The sequence below is a fragment of the Copidosoma floridanum genome, unplaced genomic scaffold (genome assembly GCF_036245765.1).
Source record: "Copidosoma floridanum isolate Cflo_tuat_1 unplaced genomic scaffold, Cflo_Japanese_pri ptg000011l, whole genome shotgun sequence".
Taxonomy (NCBI): Eukaryota; Metazoa; Arthropoda; class Insecta; order Hymenoptera; family Encyrtidae; genus Copidosoma; species Copidosoma floridanum.
The window spans coordinates 9,794,257-9,802,839 of NW_028321888.1; the positions used below are offsets into that span (position 1 = coordinate 9,794,257).

At 31.6% G+C, this 8,583-nt stretch overlaps 1 long non-coding RNA gene across 1 annotated transcript; it reads right to left on the minus strand.

The window, feature by feature from the left end:
• Positions 1 to 7,311: 7,311 nt before the first annotated feature.
• LOC149375174 (uncharacterized) lies at positions 7,312 to 7,991 on the minus strand. The gene is made up of 3 exons (XR_016292895.1): positions 7,842 to 7,991; positions 7,486 to 7,659; positions 7,312 to 7,409 (listed from the first exon to the last, which is right to left on the minus strand). It is a non-coding gene; the product is annotated as an uncharacterized LOC149375174 (long non-coding RNA).
• Between the last annotated feature and the right edge of the window lie 592 nt (positions 7,992 to 8,583).

Sequence of the window (8,583 nt, forward strand, 5' to 3'; positions counted from 1 at the left end):
AATTTTGTTCACCACAAAACGAGCAGAAACGTTGCAGTTGGACTCATCATCATCGAGTAAGTTTTTCAATTTTAAAAACCGATCAAGATCTGGCTCCAACTCATCCATATGAACATACTGTATTCCTCACGTTTTGTTAATTATGTACAGTTACTTAGATAAAATAGATAAACAAATTTCCTATCATAAAAAGAAGATAGCTTATTGGGCGCAACCATTTTGGATATAGAGCGCAACAATATTAAGAACACGTTTAAAATGCATGTGATTGGCTGTTTACAGAGACCAGCCTCCAATCCTTTGGCACGCGGAGCGCGCCCTTATAAGGCTAGTGTAGTTAAAGAAAATATAAGTTACTCTAGGTGCAACGCGTTCTATTTAAGGGTTTTTTTAGTCAAAAACAACGCAGGAAGATGTTTGAACATAGGTAATACTACCAAAATTTTTTATTAAGACATGGCAACACGCACCCACGAATTGTTTTTCATCTGAATCCTTTTTTCCTAGAAAATTTTATAATCTTCACAATATTTTACCAGCATATTTTAAAACAACAATAAAACAAAAAAACGGAGTGCGACACATGCGATACACAGCAAAAGTGAGAACTTCGAAGATAGTAGAAATATGTACGTATTAAAAGATAGAGCGGGATTTCGTGATTGAAAAAGTGAGGGGTCGAAAGTTCTTGATGTATTGGCATGATAGACAAAAGAATCTCAACACAAGTGAAATTAATTTATCAAAAATATGTTCATTGATAAGGCTGCACGATACCGATACGATACGATATTTTAGCAGAATATCATCTCGATATCGAAATATTGAATACAAATTTGATATCTTATCGGTATCGCCTCGATAATATTTTTAAAATATCGTGTCGTCTCGGAAATATCGATCTTAAATAGATGTTTCTAGAATACTTATTCATTATACACGGCTACTTAGAAAAATAACAAATGAGATTATAATCTGTTTACTGATAAATACAAACACTTATATTTACGTTCACTATATTTGATATTTCAAAAATACGTCATTTAGCTTTGTCGATTGTTCATCGAAACATTTCTCATTTACTACTGTGGTCTAGTCTTGACTCTTACACGAAGTACGTGATCGTAATTCATACTTTCGTATTTTAAAATGTAGCTTTATTTGAGTGATAGTATCGATGAGACTGTTGAAAAGTCGAATAAAATAATTAAACAATCAGTTTGCGACAATAGTGATACAGTATGTCAAGAACCACAGTTAAACTTTAAAGATTATTTCCGTTATTAATATGACGTTCTTTCTGAAAGGTTATTTTAAATTGAAACGCTTGTAATGAATCTACTTAAAAGTTTCCTCGATAATAATTCATTACAAGAATTAATGTGTATGAATTCTTGGTCAAAATTTTCTTTGCGAAGTATTTGTAATTTGTCTTTTAAAATATTTAACTCGTTAATGTATTGTATCTTAATATTTACTAAGCCCAAAGTTTTCGTAAATCAAAGTCTCTAAAGATGAAATCAGCACTGGAATAATCCACTGCGAGTTTTTATCGCTATCGAACGAAGTATCTCGATTTGTACGATGTATATTGATAAATCGTCTTGATGACGAGCAAGCAGTACGATCCCAGCCTGCACCAGTTAGCTTTTAGAAATCTTAATTATTCTTAGCTTAAAGAAGTTAGCTAAGTAGTTGAAATGATATCGTTAGGCTGCGCTTACATGCAATCTTATTTACTTAAGATTAGAAGACCCCGGCAAAGTTTGAATTATGTTTGAATTTTAGTTTCTCAAAATAATCATTTAATTTATGAAAAAATCATCTTATAGAAATAGAATAATTGCATTAGCTATTATTAAAGAAAAAATAGGCAAGATAAAACTTTTTGTCGGCATTAAATGTTGTTATATCTGTAAGGTTATGTGAGTGACCCAATTTACCGACCGTTCGATGACTATATAAATGTTGTAAAATGTTATTTAACAAGTTATATTACGAATGAAATAAATTGTAACAATTCTTTCTTACTAAAATGTCGGTAAATAATTTTTTCTTTTAGTTAAACATACTATTTAGAGATTTTTAAAACTAAAATAAATTCAATCTTTGCCGGAGTCTTCCAATCTTAAGTACATAAGACTCCATGCGAACGCAGCCTTACGGATTCTGCAAGATAAAACTAACATATAATATCTGTAATGTGTTCACTTTAAATATCAAATTTAAGTTAACTGCGGATATCTTAAGAATGGTTACGTTAAGTTTAATTTTTCCAGTTAACTTATCAAGATTTCAAATAGATATCGTGAAGTTACCTTGTTTAGTGAAGATTTCTATGAAACAATAACACAGAGTTAAAGACGTTAAAGTCTAAAGATAATTGTACACTAACTAACAGTCGATATCGGAAAGGAACATTAATATGCGTCAATTTACGTTTACGTAAAAAAGTTAAAGTTAAGAGAAATTTCAAGAGTTAACTATACAAATCAAGACTCATAAGGACATAGTAAAGTTACTTATTTTGAGAAAACTGATTTTAACTTATAAAAAAGGTTTCGGGAAAATAAACTTCAGTAGTAAACAGTACGAAATCTATAAAAACTTAACGTGCAGTTAAACTGCAAGAGTTTGCTGAAGGCAATCTTTAAAACGAAATCATTCAGTTATCAGTCTCAAGATATCTCATAACCGATAATAGGGTCAATACGTATATATATAAAATGGTATTATACATACAATACTAATTTTTATAAATTGCTGGTAAATAATTGAAAATTTTCACAATCGCATTCACAGGTACTTGTTGCCACTACTTCACTTCTATTCGGCAAAACTGTTCACAAAACTTTTGTTTTACCGGTTCGATCCTTTTATTTTCTGATTCATCAAGCAATAATAAATTTCAATCTACTAGAACATACCAAGCTCACTTCGTGCGGTGTTGGCAATGAATTTTTTAAAAGTCATAACAACCCGTTGAATAAATATTGGGCGTCTGGATCGGTATGCCAAGCATGCAAAAATGTTTTGGTAATTGTTTACTATATTTAAATAAAAGCGGGGCTTCCAGAAGTGGCAATATTTCGCGGCGGGAAATTCAAAACCACTTAACCCAATCAAGTGCTGTGCTCAGCTAATCAAACCTGAATTCAAAAAGACCCAAGAAACGTTGTAATTTTAAAGATATCAGCTCTGGATGGCAGTGAGTTTCTTTTTATGGAACTTTACAAAAAAATTAAATAGAAAAATTTTTTCTACAGATGTGGTGAACAGGGTCTCCAGTAGAATAAATATACTTGCTAATTGTGTTATTTATTCGAAACCCACATTGGTCCTTCAAGCCAGATCTCGCGACAGGATCCGAAATCATGTAAGTAACACGCGTTAGAAACGGGAGGAGACCGCTCCCAGGTGGGCTCACCGAGCTGCGAGTGGGGTTCGCGTTTAAAAAATGTTTTGAATGATTTGGTGTATACTGTTTACAGTAGAATAAATATACTTGCTAATTTTGAGTACGAATTACTTTACATAATGTTTATGCCATGTGACTTTTATTATCTAATATACATCCCTCGAAACGTACGTACAAGAAAACACTTACAAGCCACTAAAAGTTTTGTACTTACGGTATATTTGCCGTCCCAAGCACAAAAGTCATTAAGTGACATTGTAACTATGCTTGTGAATTAATGTGAAGTTTCCTGATAAGTTTTTGTTTTATTTAATTTTCATTCAATTTTTATAATGTCATCTTAATAAATTAATAAATTAATCAATCAAGTTTCTTACGAAAAATAATCGTTTTATTCCGTTGATCCAATCGGCCACAAATACAGAAATGCGCATTTTTTTAATAATCGAAACTTTGATTTTGTGGAGGAGGTGCTTCTATTTGTTTCGGGCTAGCAAGACTTTTTTTCACACTCGGGACTTGTAACTTTCACTGCATAAAAAATAACTTTTTTAAAATCTTTATCTGAAATAGACGAATCTCATAAAAAAATTGTTATTTTTGACTGTCGGGACTTGTATTTTTATGGCCCAGTCGGGACTTGTAATTTGAACTATGTAAAAATATTTTTAAAAAGGCATTTTTTATCTATCTCAATCGACTCAAAATTGACTTTAATGCGCACATTCACTAAAAAAATTTCTCATTTTTGGCGGTATGTACTTGTAATTCGTGGTTTAGTGGTAAATGTACAAGTAAAAAAAAAAAAAATAAAAAAAAAGAGTTGATCAATGCTTGAAAAATTTTTGAAAGTTAAAAATTTTTAAAAATGGATAACATAACCTGAAATTTTTCAAAAAAAATTTTTAAACGATTCAGGGTCAACAAATCTACAAAATCCTATCCCTAATTTCGTTTTTTTTTGTTTTTTTAGCGAGAAAATTCGTAATAATTTAGTTCAAGAAAAAATTTAAAACTTGTGATCATCCCTGATGGTTTCGGTGCAGGTTAAAAAATCTGGAAACATTAGATAAGATTTTTTTTAAGGGACTTCCGATTGGCATAGGTTTCAACAAAAAAATTTTTTTGACCACACGTAGTTGACGTGGAATATCCATAGACACATACAATAGACTGCGCACGGCAGCCAAATCTCTGGGGTCAACATCTCGGGAGTGGGGATGACTTCTGGGGCTACCTTTCTCTTTTCAACCTCTTCCCATCTCTCTCTTTGAGAACCGGCCGAGGAAACCGAGTGGGGATGTGGTAAAGGGTGATGCACACCTTATCGACGTAAAGGAGAAGATAAGGGAATATATGCATGCACCTGGCTATATAGCTATACATGTGCACATAACTGTTATACATAATAAATAATAAAAATATATAATAGACAAAATATATAATAAAAACGTTAGCCTAGTCTTAAATCTTGAGCCTTGGAACTTCACGGTGAGCATATGTAAGTTTTAATCTTTGTAGTCTCATCTCGTTGGTAGCGTAAATGTTTAACGCTTTTGGAAATACACTTTTACATCCTCAGGTTCAAATCTCTAAGAACATGGGTTTTGTTTGTTTTTCTTATTTCTTCTTTCATATAATTTTTTTATTTTAACAGGTGCGTTTTTCCCAATAAGTATTTAGTGTTTTGATAAATCGCTGGCTTTTCATTTTTATGTATTATAATTTATCTAGTATGATCGAAATACAGTTATAATTTTACTTGATAAATAACAAAAACAATCATTGACAATTTTTTTGTTTTTTTTTTCGTATTTTTAAATTCAAATACATACATATGGATTTATAAATCTGAATCGATTCCAACAAGATATATTAGTAAATATATACTAAGTAGTACATATATATAAATATATGCTAGTAATTTCAATTTTTTGAAAGAAGTCTACAACTAATAATTACATAATTTATAAAATTTTTATTTAATGAGAAAAAATTATCGTTCGTTGGGCTAACAATTATTATGCTATCAAAGGTTCACTAAATTAATCAAATAAGTTTTTTTTACCCAAAGCTAGCATTGGTACAATACATACTGATACTATATCTTGTTTGAATTGATTCAGATTTATAAATCCATATGTATGTATTTGAATTTAAAAATACGAAAAAAAAACAAAAAAAATTGTCAATGATTGTTTTTGGTATTTATCAAGTAAAATTATAACTGTATTTCGATCATACTAGATAAATTATAATACATAAAGATGAAAAGCCAGCAATTTATCAAAACACTAAATACTTATTGGGGAAAACGCACCTATTAAAATAAAAAAATTATATTAAAGAAGATAAAAAAAAAAAAAAACCCATATTCATAGAGATTTGAGCCTCAGGATGTAAAAGTGTATTTCCAAAAGCGTTAACTATTTACGCTACCAACGAGATGAGACTACAAAGATTAAAACTTACATATGCTCATCGTGAAGTTCCAAGGCTTAAGATTTAAGACAAGGCTAACGTTTTTATTACATATTTTGTCTATTACATATTTTTATTATTTATTATGTATAACGTTTATTATATATAGTTCTCTCCATTCATGTTATGTCAGTTATGTGCACATGTATAGCTATATAGCCAGGTGCATGCATATATTCCCTCATCTTCTCCTTTCCATTGATAAGGTGTGCATCACCCTTTACTACATCCCTACTCGGTTTCCTCGGCCGGTTCTCAAAGAGAGAGACGGGAAGAGGTTGAAAAGAGAGAGGTAGCCCCAGAGGTCATCCCCACTCCCGAGATGTTGACCCCAGAGATTTAGCTGCCGTGCGCAGTCTATTGTATATGTCTATGGGAATATCCCATATACTAGCAAAAGTAATAAGCGCTTCGCGCGCTTTTTACTTATTGCGTTTTTATTTCCATCCATCGTGAGCATTATTTTAATTTAGGCTCAATAGAACGTGTCGCATGTTGCATGAATTCTTCATGAGCAATACTAATCTGACTAATGAAATTGAATAATTTTTTTTTTATTATAATTATATTATTAGTTCGTGTTAACATACATGTATCTTACTATACTTATTATGCTTAAGCCGACGACTTTCTCCTTTACATTATAAATTATTTTATTAAATTAAATGCCCATTAAATGCCCGGAGAGGAGGCTTTACCTATATATACATATAATAATTATTTCACTAAGTCTGTTTTATGGAAACCTGGTCACATAATATTAATTTAAACTTGAAAGCTAACATAGGAAAATGTTATGAATTTTATCATATATAGACTGTAGTCAGAGACTATGACATTTATTACAGAGGTGATTGATTGTGAGAATCGTACTTGTAGCTTTCAGAAAAAAAGGATCGACTTGCAATGTTGATAATTTCAAATTTACTATTAAGAGTAATGTTACATATCTGGAGATGTTACCAATATATGAATAATTAAAAAGTCGGCATATAAACAAAAATTGATAATTTCAAAATTTTCTTACACAAAAGTTATTTAAGGCAGCCGTTAACCATTCAGAGAAAATATGGTTAATCAGACAGATCATATTTTGTAAGGATCTGACTATATTTTAATAAGAAATCGATTTAACAGAAAAATCAAATGTACTGCCATACAACTTGCATGAGACATCATATTTTTATGTAACTTTTTTTTAAGTTTTCTAATGATATATAATGAAATCATATAAGCAATCTCTAATTTATATGGGGATATAAATACTTATTCAATTAAACTAATAATTATGTATGTGAAATACTTACACTAGCATAAGAATTTTCTTGCTCATCGTCATTCATTGTAATATGCTGACAAATATCATTTAAATGAGTATGATTTGACTCATTGATAGAACTTATTGAACTGCTATTAACATTATTTACAGGTCCATTACAATAGTGAGCACTATCTTGTGAGAGACTTTGAGCAGATGCGACTGCCTGATCATCACCATTATATTCATCCTCTAAAAGTAATAAGTGCATTACACAGAAATATTTTTATAAATTTATTTTGAATCATGAAAAACTTATAAATCTTACCAGTATTATAACTAATCTCTCGGTGTCTTCTTCTTATACTGATAGTGGTATCACCCGTACGTGTGCTGCTTATCGATTCTTCTCTCTGTGCCTCAGAATACGAATCGTTTTCACTCATTGTGAGATATAGATTATTAGCGGATTCTTCAAACAAATCAATGTGATCTTTCAAACCTACATAATATTTGACTTTTAAAAGTGTTACATTTTTTTTATACTAATTCAAACATTTTCAGTAACTCATTGATCTTAATTAATGTAATATTAAGACAGTGTCTATTCGCAATAAATATAAATTCATAATAATCAGTTGTGGAAAAATATGTTTCATGAATAGGTTTTGTTAATAAACGTACCTTTTAGATGTAGTGCTATCTCTTGGTTTTCCGTACAAGGCAATTTGTATTAAATTTAACAACACCGTACTATAAAATGAATTTTGAAAAATATATGTTCTTTGTAGATTTCAAGAAAGAAATATTGTTATTTGTATAGACAACCGAGACATAGATGGCGCTTGCCATGCTCCGATGATCCTAGGTAGTGGGGCCGTTACCTTGTTAGGCACTGAAGTCCTGAAGTGCCAGGTGACACCTTGGAAGTTCTCTATAGTCCGGGCTGTAGCTGAACCCCTGTCGTCCTGGTCCTCTCGTGCACTGGAGGATAAGTGAATCTCTCACCGAGATCTCGGGGACTCTGTCCCAGGGAATGATTGATGTCCAGATTCCTCGGAACACACCAGGATCGCGATTACACAATTGCATAACACTTTAATACTCGTGGAACAATTACGAATACAATAATCGCCATACGTTTTAGCAAACATGTGACAGTCAATCTCGAATTCAATCGCGTATATCGATTATCGAAGCACTCAATTAGACCCCAGGACTACTCCGAGTTCCGAGTACGGTGAGTGCCATCTACATCTTCGTACTCTATGACCGATGCCAACGGTTGGTATTACGTATTTTTTTTATACTTATGAGCCTATATTGGGTGTAATCCGCAATCGCCGCCAGCATTTACATATGTAAGACGTGACAACGTTGCGTGGTTGGGGGCGCTACTGTCAATTTAGTGGTGATGTGATCCGCA